At 40.5% G+C, this 18243-nt stretch overlaps 1 pseudogene; it reads left to right on the top strand.

Annotated features, from left to right (window-relative positions):
* Positions 1 to 12519: 12519 nt before the first annotated feature.
* LOC138074828 (heat shock 70 kDa protein 4 pseudogene) lies at positions 12520 to 15022 on the top strand (annotated as a pseudogene).
* The last annotated feature ends 3221 nt before the right edge of the window (positions 15023 to 18243 follow it).

Here is an 18243-nt window from a genome sequence, read left to right as displayed (position 1 = left end):
GTGTGCTGCGATTCATGGGGTCGCAAAGAGTCGGACACGACTGAGTGACTGAACTAAACTGAACTGAATGGTCTATCTGTTTTCCCTACTTTACTCAATTTAAGTCTGAATTTTGCAATAGGCAGCTCATGATCTGAGCCACAGTTAGCTCCAGGTCTTGTTTTGCTGACTGTGTAGAGCTTCTCCAGCTTTGGATGCAAAGAATATAATCAATCTGATTTCTGGTTGACCATCTGGTGATGTCCATGTGCTGAGTGGTCTCTTATTTTGAAAGGAAAAGGTTGCTTGTTATGACACAGTGTGTTCAGGATCGGGGGGACATATGTATACCTGTTAGGCAAATTATGTTGTTACTGTTGTTCAGTCACTCAGTCCTGTCTGACTCTGTGACCCCATGAACTGCAGCATGCCAGGCTTCCCTGTCCATCACCACCCCCCAGAACTTGCTCAAACTCATGTCCATGGAGTCAGTGATGCCATCCAACCATCTCATCCTCTGTCGACCCCTTCTCCTCCTGCCTTCAATTTTTCCCAGCATCAGAGTCTTTTCTAATGAGTCAGCTCTTCACATCAGGTGGCCAAAGTATTTGAGATTCAGCTTTAGCATCAGTGCTTCCAATGTGTATTCAGGATTGATTTCCTTTAGGATTGATCTCCTTGCAGTTGATGTATTGCAAAACAATTGCAATATTGCAAAATAATTATTCTCCAATCCAAATGAGTAAATTGATTAAAAAATAAAAGAAGATCATAAGGAGTCATACTGGCCTGAATAAAGTAAATTCTATTGAGTTACAATGTTGTGACAGACTTTTTAAATTAAAATAATTTTACTCAAGGTAATTCAATATTTTTAAAGAAATTCTATATTTATGATATGCTACTTGGGAAATTGTAAGTATAAAAGGAAGAAATTTCAATTGTTCTAAAGGCAATTAAAATAAGTTGCTTATAACATAACTTATTTTAAATGTACTTCAAATTATTTGCACAAAGAATTTGCCCTCTTTCAGATGATTTTATAATATCAGAGCCAAACATGACACATTCAGTTGAAAGGTTGATTTTTTAATTAACTATAGGTAGTTATACTAGTAAGCATTTTTCTCAATTTATCATTGGTGCCTTGGGAACTTTTTGTATCTTTATATGACTTATAATTGAGGCTTTGTATTCCATGGGGGCAATTATATTTCTTCATAACAAGGTTCCTTTTTAAATTTTTAACAAAATTACTATCAAAGACATTAATGGGATATTATCTTCTCTTTTTAAACTAGTTATGGGATTTCAATAGCGTATACTCCTTTGACATTATCTTTTTTTTTTTTTTTCCACCGACAAGGAAAATAGTCAACCAATTATTTGCAGAGACATTTCTCTCTCTCCTTTTAAAATTTTCCTATTTAGAATGTCCTCTAAATTTAGTTAAAGGACAATCTTCTTTAAGTTTGAATTGGTTCTCAAAATTGATTTATTTCCCTGCTCCCCTGCTCTTATTATTGCTCCCATTCCCTGAGCTCAAAAATTCTTTATAAATATTTTCATTTTAATTGCCTTAAAAAATCAAGTGTACAGGGTGTTGCTTCTGGGACAAGACACTTGACTTCCTTGGATATATAAATTTCATTTTGAAATAACTCAATCAATATAAAATGGAGTTTATATCATCCCTGGAAATTAGAAAAAGTCCTTCCACCTGTCTGAAATTTAAAGAAATATTTTCAAAAGAAAATATGAAGGATGAATTGAGTACAATGGAGCACCAAAGGAAAGTCGAGTGGGTTAATAAGGAAAGGCACCCTATCTTCTCTCATAGCTCCATTATTCACCTGCATTCTATCAGAGCAAAAAACACAGATAAGGACAGACTAAAAGTTATGACCAACCTAGATAGCATATTCAAAGGCAGATACATTACTTTGCTGAATAAGGTCCGTCTAGTCAAGCCTATGGTTTTTCCTGTGGTCATCTATGGATGTGAGTGTTGGACTGTGAAGAAAGCTGAGCACCAAAGAATTGATGCTTTTGAACTGTGGTGTTGGAGAAGACTCTTCAGAGTCCCTTGGACTGCAAGGAGATCCAACCAGTCCATTCTGAAGGAGATCAGCCCTGGGATTTCTTTGGAAGGAATGATGCTAAAGCTGAAACTCTAGTACTTTGGCTACCTCATGTGAAGAGTTGACTCATTGGAAAAGACTCTGATGCTGGGAGGGATTGGGGGCAGGAGGAGAAGGGGACGACAGAGGATGAGATGGGTGGATGGCATCGCTGACTCGATGGACGTGAGTCTGAGTGAACTCCAGGACTTGGTGATGGACAGCGAGGCCTGTTGTGCTGTGATTCATGGGGTCGCAAAGAGTCGGACACGACTTAGTGACTAAACAGCTTTTAGTGTGCTCAGTGGGGAGAAGATAATACGACAGACAGAATCCACAATCTGCTCTACTGACATAGCAAGTGACAATCCTAACAATTGCCATACAGCTTGTTACTACCCACTTTACAAGATACCCTGTATTTCCCCTATATTACATCACCTCTGTCTGAAAAACCGGACTTCATTCTTCTTCTTCAAAATTAATACTTCACTTCAGTTCAGTCGCTCAGTTGTGTCCGACTCTTTGGGAAACCATGAATCACAGCACGCCAGGCCTCCCTGTCCATCATCATTACCCGGAGTTGACTCAAACTCACGACCATTGAGTTGGTGATGTCATCCCGCCATTTCACCCTCTGTCAATCCCTTCTCCTCCTGCCCCCAATTCCTCCCAGATTCAAGCTATTTTCCAATGAGTCAACTCTTCGAATGAGGTGGCCAAAGTACCTGAGTTTCAGCTATAGCATCAGTCCTTCCAAAGAACACTCAGGGCTGATCTCCTTTAGAATGGACTATTTGCATCTCCTTGTAGTCCAAAGGACTCCCAAGAGTCTTCTCCAACAACACAGTTCAAAAGCATCAATTCTTTGGTGCTCAGCCTTCTTCATAGTCCAACTCTCAAACCCATACATGACCACTGGAAAAATCATAGCCTTGAGTAGATGGACATTTGTTGGCAAAGTAATGTCTCTGCTTTTCAATATGCTATCTAGGTTGGTCATAACTTTCCTTCCAAGCATTAAGCGTCTTTTAATTTCCTGGCTGAAATCACCATCTGCAGTGATTTTCAGTTCAATTCAGTTCAGTCGTGTCCGACTCTTTGCGACCCCATGAATCGCAGCATGCCAGGCCTCCCTATCTATCACCTTCTCCCGGAGTTGACTCAGACTCACATCCATCGAGTCCGTGATGACATCCATCCGTCTCATCCTTGGTCATCCCCTTCTTCTCCTGCCCCCAATCCCTCCCAGTATCAGAGTCTTTTCCAATGAGTCAACTCTTCACATGAGGTGGTCAAAGTACTGGAGCTTCAGCCTGAGCATCATCCCTTCCAAAGAAATCCCAGGGTTGATCTCCTTCAGAATGGACTGGTTGGATCTCCTTGCAGTCCAGGGGATTCTCAAGAGTCTTCTCCAACACCACAGTTCAAAAGCATCAATTCTTCAGCACTCAGCCTTCTTCACAGTCCAACTCTCACATCCATACATGAGTACTGGAAAAACCATAGCCTTGACTAGACAGACTTTAGTCAGCAAAGTAATGTCTCTGCTTTTGAATATACTATCTAGGTTGATCATAACTTTTCTTCCAAGGAGTAAGTGTCTTTTAATTTCATGGTTGCAGTCACCATCTGCAGTCATTTTGGATCCCAGAAAAATAAAGTCTGACATTGTTTCCACTGTTTCCCCATCTATTTCCCATGAAGTGATGGGATCAGATGTCATGATCTGCATTTTCTGAATGTTGAGCTTTAAGACAGCGTTTTCACTCTCCTCTTTCACTTTTATCAAGAGGCTTTTTAGCTCCTCTTCACTTTCTGCCATAAGGGTGGTGTCATCTGCATATCTGAGGTTATTGATATTTCTCCCAGCAATCTTGATTCCAGGTTGTGCTTCTTCCAGACCAACATTTCTCATGATGTACTCTGCATAGAAGTTAAATAAGCAAGGTGATAATATACAGCCTTGTCGTACTCCTTTTCCTATTTGGAAGTAGTCTGTTGTTCCAGGTGTACTTCTACCTGTTGCTTCTTGACCTGCATATAGATTTTTCAAGAGGCAAGTCAAGTGGTCTGATATTCGCATCTCTTGAAGAATTATCCACAGTTTATTGTGATCCACACAGTCAAAGACTTTGGCATAATCACTAAAGCAGAAATAGATGTTTTTCTGGAACTCTCTTGCTTTCTCAATGATCCAGCAGATGTCGGCCATTTGATCTCTGGTTCCTCTGCCTTTTCTAAAACCTGCTTGAACATCTGGAAGTTCACACTTCATGTATTCCTGAAGACTGACTTGGAGAATTTTGAGCATTAATTTACTAGCGTGTGAGATGAGTGCAATTGTGCAGTAGTTTAGTATTCTTTGGCATTGCCGTTCTTTAGGATTGGAATGAAAACTGATCTTTTCCAGTCCTGTGGGCACTGCTGAGTTTTCCAATTTTTTTGGCATATTGAGTGCAGCACTTTCACAGCATCATCTTTCGGGATTTGAAACAGCTCCACTGGAATTCCATTACCTCTACTAGCTTTGTTCATAGTGATGCTTTCTAAGGCCCCCTTAACTTCACATTCCAGGATGTCTGGCTCTAGGTGAGTGACCACACCACCGTGATTATCTTGGTCGTGAAGATCTTTTTTGTGCAATTCTTCTGTGTATTCTTGTCACCTCTTGTTAATATCTTCTTCTGTTAGGTCCACACCATTTGTGTCCTTTATCGAGCCCATCTTTGCATGAAATGTTCTCTTGATATCTCTAATTTTCTTGAAGAGATCTCTAGTCTTTTTCATTCTGTTCTTTTCCTCTATTTCTTTGCATTGATTGCTAAGGAAAGCTTTCTTATCTCTTCTTGCTATTCTTTGGAACTCTGCATTCAGATGCTTGTATCTTTTCTTTTCTGCTTTGCTTTTCTCTTCTCTTCTTTTCACAGCTATTTGTTAGGCCTCCTCAGACAGCCATTTTGCTTTTTGCATTTCTTTTCAGTGGGGATGATTTTGATCCCTGTCTTCGTGTAAAATGTCATGAGCCTCCATCCATAGTTCATCAGGCACTCTGTGTATCAGATCTATTCCCTTAAATCTATTTCTCACTTCCACTGTATAAGCATAAGGTATTTGATTTAGGTCATACCTGAATGGTCTAGTGGTTTTCCCCACTTTCTTCAACTGAAGTCTGTATTGGCAATAAGGAGCTCATGATCTGAGCCACAGTCAGCTCGTGGTCTTGTTTTTGCCGACTGTAAAAAGCTTCTCCATCTTTGGCTGCAAATAATATAATCAATGTGATTTTGGTGTTGACCATCTGGTGATGTCCATGTGTAGAGTATTCTCTTGTGTTGTTGGAAGAGGGTGTTTGCTATGACCAGTGTGTTCTCTTTGCAAAATTCTATTAGCCTTTGCCTTGCTTCATTCTGTATTCCAAGGCCAAATGTGCCTGTTACTCCAGGTGTTTCTTGACTTCCTACTTTTGCATTCCAGTCCCCTATGATGAAAAGGAAATCTTCTTGGGTGTTAATTCTAAAAGGTCTTGTTCAGCTCAGTTCAGTCGTTCAGTCATGTCTGACTCTTTATGACTCCATGAATCACAGCACGCCAGGCCTTCCTGTCCATCACCAACTCCTGAAGTTCACTCAGATTCATATCCATCGAGTCAGTGATGCCATCCAGCCATCTCATCCTCTGTCTTGTAGGTCTTCATAGATCCGTTCAACATCAGCTTCTCAGCACTACTGTTTGGGGCCTAGACTTGGATTTCCGTGATATTGAATGGTTTGCTTTGGAAATGAACAGAGATCATTCTGTCGTTTATTAAATTGCATCCAAGTACTGCATTTTGAACTCTTTTGTTGACCATGATGGCTCTCTGTTTCTTCTAAGGGATTCCTGCCCACAGTAGTAGATATAATGGTCATCTGAGTTAAATTCACCCATTCTGGTCCATTTTAGTGTGCTAATTCACTATAGATCAAATCGTCTGTCACATGGTCTCAGAGCTATTCTGTCTTCCCATTGCAATATAGGGTTTTGCTCGTAGCTCAGTTGGTAAAGAAACTACCTGCAATGCAGGACTTCGATTCCTGGGTTCAATTTCATGGTCGGGAAGATCCCCTAGAGAAGAAAATGGCAATCCACTCCAGTATTCTTGCCTGGAAAATCCCATGGACAGAGGAGCCTGATGGGCTACAGTCCATGGGGTCCCAAGAGTCAGACATGATTTAGCAACTAAATCACCACCACCTTGCAATATTGCTGGGATTTATTGTTTGTTTGGATAATACTATGGTTAATGTCAGTCTCACATTAGAATGAAACCGTGAAAGTAGGGCTTTCATGTACTTTTGCTTATCATTTTATAGCTAACACAAGTTGAGTATATCATTGATGATCAATAAATACATGTTGAAGGAATTATTTATTAGTGGTGCTGCGATAACAAGGATTGAATGTACCATAAGAAACAACCTGAAACTGAGTATTAGAAACCACCGCCCTAAAGTCCTTTAGTAATTCCTTGCCACAGGCAATGTTTTCTTTGTCTGTCATTCTAAGACTGCAGATTATCCCAAGATTGTTTATTTTCCTTTTCCAGTGCTACCTCAGGTTTTAGTCTATCAAATCCTGTTCTTGTAGAGTAAATAATAGGGATTTTTTTTCTTTATTTTTGCTTTTCCATATTTTTAATATGACCTAGCTGTTAGATGAAGATTCTCCCATTTACATCCAAGGCCTCAGAAAGCTATTTCCTAAATTTAGTTCCACATTCGTCTGATATAAGTAAAGCTGGCAAAATGTGAAGTCAGAGCAATAAATATTTTTTCTGAATATATATTTATATTTTATATAAATACATGCATGTATGAAATTAAGAGCAGTTACCACAGAATGGTGACTATTTTATTATTACAGGCATCTATAGTTCCTAAAGACATACCAAAGAAAGGCAATGCCAAATAATGCTTAAACTACTGCACAGTTACACTCATCTCACACGCTAGTAAACTCATGCTCAAAATTTTCCAAGCCAGGCTTCAGCAATACGTGAACTGTGAAATTCCAGATGTTCAAGCTGGTTTTAGAAAAGGCAGAGGAACCAGAGATCAAATTGCCAACATCTGCTGGATCATGGAAAAAGCAAGAGAGTTCCAGAAAAACATCTATTTCTGCTTTATTGACTATGACAAAGCCTTTGACTGGTGGGCCACAATAAACTGTGGAGAATCTTCAAGAGGTGGGAATACCAGACCACCTGACTTACCTCTTGAGAAATCTATATGCAGGTCAAGAAGCAAGAGTTAGAACTAGACCTGGAACAACAGACTGCTTCCAAATAGGAAAAGGATTACATCAAGGCTGTATATTGTCACCCTGCTTATTTAACGTATATGCAGAGTACATCATGAGAAATGCTGAGCTGGAAGAAACACAAGCTGGAATCAAGATTGCTAGGAGAAATATCAATAACCTCAGATATGCAGAAATATCAATAGCCTCAGATATGCAGATAACACACTTATGTCAGAAAGTGAAGAGGAACTAAAAAGCCTCTTGATGAAAGTGAAAGTGGAGAGTGAAAAAGTTGACTTAAAGCTCAACATTCAGAAAATGAAGATCATGGCATCCGGTCCCATCACTTCATGCCAAATAGATGGGGAACTTGTGGAAACAGAGTCAGACTTTATTTGGGGGTGGGGGGGGGCTCCAAAATCACTGAAAATGGTGACTTCAGCCCTGAAATTAAGATACTTGCTACTTGGAAGGAAAGTTATGACCAACCTACATAGCGTATTGAAAAGCAGAGACATTACTTTGCCAGCTAAGGTCCGTCTAGCCAAGGCTATGGTTTTTCCAGTGGTCATGTATGGATGTGAGAGTTGGACTGTGAAGAAAGCTGAGCACCAAAGAATTGATGCTTTTGAACTGTGGTGTTGGAGAAGACTCTTGAGAGTCCCTTGGATTGCAAGGAGATCCAACCAGTCCATTCTGAAGGAGATCAGCCCTGGGATTTCTTTGGAAGGAATGATGCTAAAGCTGAAACTCCAGTACTTTGACCACCTCATGCGAAGAGTTGACTCATTGGAAAAGACTCTGATGCTGGGAGGGATTGGGGGTAGGCAGAGAAGGGGATGACAGAGGATCAGATGACTTGATGGCATCACTGACTCGATGGATGTGAGTCTGAGTGAACTCCAGGAGTTGGTGATGGATAGAGAGGCCTGGAGTGCTGCAATTTACAACGTCACAAAGAGTCAGACATGACTGAGCGATTGAACTGAACTGATAGTTCCTAAAATTCTTACAGAGTAATACTTATGTGATAACTGAAAAGTTACATCAAAAAATGCTTTCAGGAAATTCAGTTTGATAATGATCTTTTTTCCTGCTTAATCCTTTTTTTTTTTTAAATAAAGCAATACACATATATCTATTTTGATGCAGATTTTTAAATATGACCTTAAATTATATCAATTTTTTAAGACTCTTGAGAGTCCCTTGGATTGCAAGGAGATCCAATCCGTACATTTTAAAGGAGATCAGCCCTGGGTGTTCTTTGGAAGGAATGATGCTCAAACTGAAACTCTGGTACTTTGGCCACCTCATGGGAAGAGTTGACTCATTGGAAAAGACTCTAATGCTGGGAGGAATTGGGGACAGAAGGAAAAGAGGATGACAGAGGATGAGATGGCTGGATGGCATCACCAACTCGATGGATGTGAATTTGAGTGAACTCTGGGAGTTGGTGATGGACAGGGAGGCTTGGCCTGGCGCGATTCATGGGGTCGCAAAGAGTCAGACACGACTGAGTGACTGGGCGGAACTGAACTGAACTGAATGATAATGACGTATCCTGAAAATTGATTCACACTATTATATTAAAATGCATAAAACACAGCAGGCTTTATATTTTATCTATTTTCTCCTATCCAGCTTTAATTTACTTTCTCTCCACTGGTCTCACTGGTGGCTCAGAGGTTAAAGCACCTACCTCCAATGCAGGAGACCTGGGTTCAATCCCTGGGTCCCCTGGAGAAGGAAATGGCAACCCACTCCAGTATTCATGCCTGGAGAATCCCATGGATGGAGGAGCCTTGTAGGCTCCAGCCCACAGGGTCGCAAAGAGTTGGACATGACTGAGTGACTTCACTTAAACTTAAACCACCAAATATATGATTAGAAAAAATAAGACCCTGATATTCCCATGCCACTTTAACTTTTCTACTGAGGAAATCAAACACTGAAGTAGGCAAGACAATTTTTCATCCCAAGATAAATTTCTTCTGCACTGATGAAGCCATTCAATTTAGTTAACGTCATGCTAACTGGAACCTCCATACATATCTTTGCCCTCCACTGAGCTCCACTGATTACAAACAGGGAAAGGAGTACATCAAGGCTACATACTGTCACCTTGTTTATGTAACTTATATGCAGAGTATGTCATGTAAAATTGGGGCTGGATGAAACACAAGCTGGAATGAAGATTGCCAGGAGAAATATCAATAACCTCAGATATGCAGATGACACCAGCCTTATGGCAGAAAGTGAAGATTAATTAAATAGCCTTTTGATAATAGTGAAAGAGGAGAGTGAAAACATTGACTTAAAACTCAATATTTAGAAAACTAAGATCATGGCATCTGGTCTCATCTCTTCATGGCAAATAAATGGGGAAACAATGGAACCAGTGAAAGACTGTATTTTGGGGGGGCTCCCAAAATCATTGCAGATGGTGACTGCAGTCATGAAATCAAAAAACACTTGCTCCTTGGAAGAAAAGCTATTACGACCTAGATGACATATTAAAAAGCAGAGACATTAGTTTACCAACAAAGGTCCATCTAGTCAAAGCTATGGTTTTTCCAGTAGTCATGTATGGATGTGAGAGTTGGACTATAAAGAAAGCTGAGCACCAAAGTGTTGATGCCTTTGAACCGTGGTGTTGGAGAAGACTCTTGAGAGTCCCTTGGATGGCAAGGGGATCAAACCAGTCCATCCTAAAGGAAATCAATCCTGAATTTTCATTGGAAGGACTAATGCTGAAACTGAAACTCCAATACTTTGGCCACCTGGCTTGAAGAACTGACTCGTTTGCAAAGATCCCAATGCTGGGGAAAATTGAAGGCAGGAGAAGGGGACAAAAAAGAGTGAGATGGTTGGATGGCAACACCAACTCAATGGACATGAGTATGAGCAAGCTCCAGGGGTTGGCGATGGATAGGTAAGCCTGAAGTGCTGCAGTTCATGGGGTTGCAGAGTCTGACACTACTTAGCAACTAACTAACTGAACTGAGCTCCACTTCTGTTCCATTGCTTATCTACAAAAGGGAGGTATTTTCCAGTATAGATGCTGTGTAAAGCAATTGGCTCTCCACTCTTTGCTGTGTCATTCACTGAATCTGCACCAGACCTTTCTTATAGCCATGGCATTAACTAGACTTTTCTAATTCTCTGACTGACTTTCCCTGAAGGCTGAGAGTTGGGGAAAGGGGGGGTTGCCTTTCTGCTTTAAAGATAGATTGCAGTGAATAAAAGTACCATGAGGTGAAAGTCAATGTTCTAAACTAGGTGTTATAAACAACTGATTAATTTCCAGCCTAATAAATTGAAATCCATATAGTTCAGAGCAAAAATAAAAGGAAAGAAAACTAAAGAAAATAGAAAGCAGAAACCAAAATAAAAAACAGACCCTAAAATGTGTCTTGAATTTTAATGACCATTAGAGAAAGAATAGACAGGGTCTGCAAGGTAAGTTTAGGTTTCAAATTAGTATTACTCATATGCTCTAAAAAACCCCAGATTGTGACATTTAGTTTAGAACACCTTTGAGTAGTAATTCTCCATGTTGCATACATATATAATAAAACTAAACAATGAATGTTTAGGAGTGAAAATATAAAAAAAAAATTTCAGGAGTATCTACTTTTGGGTTTAAGAAAGAGGAATGCAATTGATAACATATTGGTAATATTTTATTGTTTACATAGAATAAGCATACTGAGGTTTTTAGATTTAAAATATTTTTTGAATTGTCTGTTAATATATATATTAATAATTTAAATTTTAAGCAAAATTTTCTCCAGTTAAACAATTTGTGTGGTGTCATTCTAGATGCATCAAAAACATTAAGAAAAAGTTAATACTTTCCATAAAATTTTAAAATAATAGCTTTATTTTAATTAAAAGATAAATGAAAATTAGAATAATCTGTGTCCCATAAGAAAACAGAATTCTCCAGGCAAGAATACTGGAGTGGGTAGACTTTCCCTTCTCCAGGTGATCTTCCCAACCCAGGAATTGAACCTAGGTTTCCCACATTGCAGGCAGGGTCTTTACTAGCTGTGCCGCAGGGAAGCCCAAGACTACTGGAGTGGGTAGCCTATCCCTTCTCCAAGGGATCTTCCTGACCCAGGGATCAAATATGGGGTCTCTGCATTGCAGGTGGATTCTTTATCAGCTGAGCTATGAGGGAAGCCAGGAAACAGCTAATACTTATTATTTTATTTTAAAATGTATTTATATTTAAATTTTATTTTTTGAACTTTTAATAGACTTATGTGGTACAAAGATCAAAAAGTACAAAGAATAGTTATCTTAAAAGACTATGAAAATACCGGCGCCCACTGTGCGGCCACTGAGCCGGAGCTGGCCTGAGCAGTGCCCTCAGCACGGCCCTCTTTCCAAGACCCTAGGCACTCGTGTGGATCTTCGCACGTCCCCCACTATCCCAGGTCCCCCTATCCCACACGGCCAGCTTTCTGCACACCAGCCCCGCTGGGGTCCGTGTCTTGTCTTGCCAGCGGGACTTGGGCTGGAGCCTGAGCTGTAGCCGGCACCATGTTGGTGATGGGCATCAGTTCAGTTCAGTTCAGTTCAGTCGCTCAGTCGTGTCCGACTCTTTGCGACCCCATGAATCGCAGCACACCAGGCCTCCCTGTCCATCACCATCTCCCGGAGTTCACTCAGACACATGTCCATCTAGTCCATGATGCCATCCAGCCATCTCATCCTCTGTCGTCCCCTTCTCCTCCTGCCCCCAATCCCTCCCAGCATCAGAGTCTTTTCCAATGAGTCAACTCTTTGCATGAGGTGGCCAAAGTGCTGGAGCTTCAGCTTTAGCATTATTTCTCTACTGATCTCCAGTAGTATATTGGGCACCTAATGACCTGGGGAGTTCCTCTTTCAGTATCCTATCATTTTGTCTTTTCATACTGTTCATGGGGTTCTCAAGGCAAGAATACTGAAGTGGTTTGCCATTCCCTTCTCCAGTGGACCACATTCTGTCAGATCTCTCCACCATGACCCACCCGTCTTGAGTTGCCCCACAGGCATGGCTTGGTTTCATTGAGTTAGACAAGGCTGTGGTCCTAGTGTGATTAGATTGACTAGTTTTCTATGAGTATGGTTTCAGTGTGTCTGCCCTCTGATGCCCTTTTGCAACACCTACTATCTGGGCATAGACCAGAGCTGCTGCGTCACTGTAGCCCACGCCAGCAGCATCGAAATGATCGCTAATCAGTACAGTGACTGCTGCACGCTGGCTTGCATTTCTTTTGGAGCTAAGAATTGCTCAATTGGAGCAGCAGCTAAAAGCCAGGTAATTTCCAATGCAAAGAACACAGTCCAAAGATTAAAAGATTCCATGGCCGAGCATTCTCTGATCCATTTGTGGAGGCAGAAAAATCCAAACTTGCATATGATATTGTGCAGTTGCCCACTGGGTTAACAGGTATAAAGGTGAAATACATGGAGGAGGAACGTAGTTTTACCACGGAGCAGGTGACTGCCATGCTTTTATCCAAACTGAAGGAGACAGCAGAAAGTGTTCTTAAGAAGCCTGTTGTGGACTGTGTTGTTTCGGTTCCTTGTTTCTATACTGATGCAGAAAGACGATCAGTGATGGATGCAACACAGACTGCTGGTCTCAATTGTCTGCGATTAATGAATGAAACTACTGCAGTTGCTCTTGCATATGGAATCTATAAACAAGATCTTCCTGCCTTAGAAGAGAAACCAAGAAATGTAGTTTTTGTAGACATGGGGGATTCTTCTTATCAAGTTTCTGTATGTGCATTTAATAGAGGAAAACATAAAGTTCTGGCCACTGCATTTGACACAACACTGGGAGGCAGAAAATTTGATGAGGTACTAGTATATCATTTTTGTGAAGAATTTGGAAAGAAATACAAGCTAGACATAAAGTCCAAAATCCGTGTGAGAAACTCAAGAAATTGATGAGCGCAAATGCTTCAGACCTTCCTTTGAGCATCGAATGTTTTATGAATGATGTTGATGTTTCTGGAACTATGAATAGAGGCAAATTTCTGGAGATGTGTGATGATCTCTTAGCTAGAGTGGAGCCACCACTTCGTAGTGTTTTGAAACAGGCAAACTTAAAGAAAGAAGATATTTATGCAGTGGAAATAGTTGGTGGTGCAACACGAATCCCTGCAGTGAAAGAGAAGATCAGCAAATTTTTTGGTAAAGAAATTAGTACAACACTAAATGCTGATGAAGCTGTTACTCGAGGCTGTGCATTGCAGTGTTCAATCTTATCGCCTGCTTTCAAAGTCAGAGAATTTTCTATCACTGATGTAGTGCCATATCCAATATCTCTGAGATGGAATTCTCCAGCTGAAGAAGGGTCAAGTGACTGTGAAGTCTTTTCGAAAAATCATGCTGCTCCTTTCTCTAAAGTACTCACATTTTATAGAAAGGAACCTTTCACTCTTGAGGCTTATTATAGCTCTCCTCAAGATTTGCCTTATCCAGATCCTGCTATAGCTCAGTTCTCAGTTCAGAAAGTCACTCCTCAGTCTGATGGCTTCAGTTCAAAAGTGAAAGTCAAGGTTCGAGTAAATGTCCATGGCATTTTCAGTGTGTCCAGTGCATCTCTAGTGGAAGTGCACAAGTTTGAGGAAAATGAGGAACCGATGGAAACAGATCAGAATGCAAAGGAGGAAGAGAAGATGCAATTGGACCAGGAGGAGCCACATGTTGAAGAGCAACAGCAGCAGACACCACCAGAAAATGGGGTGGAGTCTGAAGAAATGGAGACCTCTCAAGCTGGATCAAAAGACAAAAAGATGGACCAACCACCTCAAGCCAAGAAGGCAAAAGTGAAGAGCAATACTGTGGACCTGCCAATTGAGAATCAACCCTTATGGCAGATAAACAGAGAGATGCTCAGCTTATACATTGAAAATGAGGGTAAGATGATCATGCAGGATAAACTAGAGAAAGAGAGGGATGATGCTAAGAATGCAGTAGAAGAATGTGTGTACAAAATGAGAGACAAGCTGAGTGGTGAATATGAGAAGTTTGTGAGTGAAGATGACCGTAACAATTTTACCTTGAAACTAGAAGATACTGAAAATTGGTTGTATGAGGATGGAGAAGACCAGCCAAAGCAAGTTTACGTTGATAAATTGGCTGAATTAAAAAATCTAGGTCAGCCTATTAAGATGCAATTCCAGGAATCTGAAGAAAGGCCAAAATTATTTGATGATCTAGGGAAACAAATTCAACAGTATATGAAAGTAATCAGCTCTTTCAAAACCAAGGAGGACCAGTATGATCATTTGGTTGCTGCTGACATGCTAAAAGTGGAAAAAAGCATGAATGAGGCCATGGAGTGGATGAATAACCAGCTGAATCTGCAGAACAAGCAGTGTCTGACCATGGATCCAGTTGTCAAGGCAAAAGAGATTGAAGCTAAAATTAAAGAGCTGATGAGTATCTGCAGCCCTATAATTTCAAAGCCCAAACCCAAAGTGGAACCTCCAAAACAGGAGCAAAAAAATGCAGAGCAGAATGGACCAGTGGATGGAAAAGGAGACAACCCGGGCCCTCAGGCTCCTGAGCAGGGTACAGACACAGCTGTGCCTTTGGATTCAGACAAGAAGCTTCCTGAAATGGACATTGATTGATTCCAACAATTGTTTATATTAAAACAGACTATCATATATATATAAAGACTATGAAAAGCATCACTGATTTATGAAACTGCCAGTAATGAATGGAGAGAAGAAATGAATGAACAATTTGCAAAATAATCTGTAATGTCTGATAAATTCATAAAAATGACATGCAGACTAGGTTTTAAATAGGTAAACCTTTTGCTTCTCTAGTGAATTTTGAAATTTGTCATCATAATGAATTACAGAAATTATTACAAATGTTTAACATTCAAATTAGTATTCAGTTTTCAGCATTGTGAATTCAGGACATACTGAAGTTCTATTTCAGTTCAGTTAAGTCACTTGGTCGTGTCTGGCTCTTTGTGAACCCATAAATCACAGCACGCCAGGGCTCCCTGTCCATCACCAACTCCAAGAGTTCACTCAGACTCATGTCCATCGAGTTGGTGATGCCATCTAGCCATCTCATCCTCTGTCATCCCCTTCTCCTCATGCCCCCAATCCCTCCCAGCATCAGAATCTTTTCCAATGAGTCAACTCTTCGCGCGAGGTGGCTAAAGTATTGGAGTTTGAACTTCAACATCAGTCCTTCCAACGAACACCCAGGACTGAACTCCTTTAGGATGGACTGGTTGGATCTCCTTGCAGTCCAAGGGACTCTCAAGAGTCTTCTCCAACACCACAGTTCAAAAGCATCAATTCTTCAGTGCTCAGCTTTCTTCACAGTTCAACTCTCACATCCATACATGACCACTGGAAAAACTATAGCCTTGACTAGATGGACCTTTTTTTGACAAAGTAATATCTCTGCTTTTCAATATAATATCTAGGATGGTCATATGTTTCCTTCTAAGGAGTAAGCGTCTTTTAATTTCATGGCTGCAATCACCATATGCAGTGATTTTGAAACCCCCCAAAATAAAGGCTGCCACTGTTTCCACTGTTGCCCCATCTATTTCCCAAGAAGTGATGGGACCAGATCCCATGATCTTCATTTTCTGAATGTTGAACTCTAGGTCAACTTTTTCACTCTCTTGTTTCAATTTCATCAAGAGGCTTTTTAGTTCTTCTTCACTTTCTGACATAAAGGTGGTGTCATCTGCATACCTGAGGTTACTGATATTTCTCCCAGCAATCTTGATTTCAGCTTGTGCTTCTTCCAGTACAGCCTGTCTCATGATGTACTCTGCATATAAGTTAAATAAGCAGGGTGACAATATACAGCCTTGATGTACTTCTTTTCCTAAATGAAACCAGTCTGTTGTTCCATGTTCAGTTCTTAACTATTGCTTCCTGACATGCATACAAGTTTCTCAAGAGGCAGGTCAGGTGGTCTGGTATCCCCATCTCTTTCAGAATTTTCCACAGTTTATTGTGATCCACACAGTCAAAGGCTTTGGCATAGTCAATAAAGCAGAAATAGATGTTTTTCTGGAATTCTCTTGCTTTTTCGATGATCCAGTGGATGTTGGCCATTTGATGTCTGGTTCCTCTGCCTTTTCCATACAGAGAGCCTGATGAACTATGGATAGAGGTTCATGACATTGTACAGGAGACAGGGATCAAAACCATCCCCATGGAAAAGAAATGCGAAAAGCAAAATGGCTGTCTGAGGAGGCCTTACATATAGCTGTGAAAAGAAGAGAAGCAAAAAGCAAAGGAGAAAAGGAAAGATATAAGCATCTGAATGCAGAGTTCCAAAGAATAGCAAAAAGAGATAAGAAAGCCTTCCTCAGTGATCAATGCAAAGAAATAGAGGAAAAGAACAGAATTGAAAAGACGAGAGATCTCTTCAAGAAAATTAGAGATACTAAGGGAACATTTCATGCAAAGATGGGCTCAATAAAGGACAGAAACGGTATGGACTTAACAGAAGCAGAAGATATTAAGAAGAGGTGGCAGGAATACTTAGAAGAACAGTACAGAAAAGATCTTCATGACCAAGATAATCAGGGTGGTGTGGTCACTCACCTAGAGCCAGACATCCTGGAATGTGAAGTCAAGTGGGCCTTAGAAAACATCACTATGAACAAACCTAGTGGAGGTCATGGAATTCCAGTTGAGCTATTTCAATTCCTGAAAGATGGTGCTGTGAAAGTTCTGCAACTCAATGTGCCAGCAAATTTGGAAAACAGCAGTGGCCACAGGACTGAAGAAGGTCAGTCTTCATTCCAATCCCAAAGAAAGGCAATGCCAAAGCATGCTCAAACTACTGCACAATTGCACTCATCTCACACACTAGTAAAGTAATGCTCAAAATTCTCCAAGCCAGGCTTCAGCAGTACGTGAACTGTTAACTTCCAGATGTTCAAGCTGGTTTTAGAAGTCCTATTAGGCAGGAGCAAAAGGAGTCATAGTTGTGACCTACCTAGCTAGTCCTCTTTGACCTCTGTCATATATTCTGTCTCAAAAGAGTATTCACATCTCACATTACACTTGGTCTCTCGTTATTTGTTTGCAGGTTTTTCTGAGTCCTTTTCATTTCTACTTCAGTAGAGTTTGAACAAATATATGATTGTTCTTCTGGTACTGCAGAGGCTACTCTGGCTATTCTTGTGGGTTATCTCTAGATTCTTGAAAATTAACACACCTTATCTTTCACTTTGAAGTAGACTTCCTCATTCTTCCTTTATTATGTTCTCCTTTGCTATTTCCATTTGTCACTCTCTACAAGACTCCTTCCTGGCTGCATGAGCAGGGAGCAGCAGGGGAAGAGCACAGTGGGCGGAAGTGTGAATGCTGGGGCCATTTTGCTACAAATGAGCTCCATCTGTGCCTCCATGTCCTTCTACATAAAAAGCATATAAATTAACACTCACCTCATAGTGTGGTTTTCAGATTAAATTTGTTTGCCCACAGAAGAGTTAGCTAGTAACAGTAGCAAAAAATGTACTAACAGTATTTTGTATGGGTGTAACAAACTCTTCAGATCCCCCTTCAACCTCTTCTCCTGATTACTTAGGGTATACTAGTTGCATGTTGCAATGAATGGCCTCTCAAGAAACAAATCTCTGTGTCACAATGGCCCTTTCACTGATTTCAAATGATTCCTGCTCATATTTCACTCAAAGAAAATATTGTTTTGTTAGGGGAAGCACACTGATTGAAACCGCCCACCCTGGCCAGGCACCATAGTAACCATTTGCATGAGTTGCTTTATGACATGAGATCCTGATAAGGAATATGAAACTAATAAGCCACCAAAAACCGGAAGAGTTTGGGAAAGGTTT

This window comes from Capricornis sumatraensis, chromosome 1, assembly GCF_032405125.1.
Source record: "Capricornis sumatraensis isolate serow.1 chromosome 1, serow.2, whole genome shotgun sequence".
NCBI lineage: Eukaryota > Metazoa > Chordata > Mammalia > Artiodactyla > Bovidae > Capricornis > Capricornis sumatraensis.
This window is presented reverse-complemented; position numbering and strand designations above follow the sequence as displayed.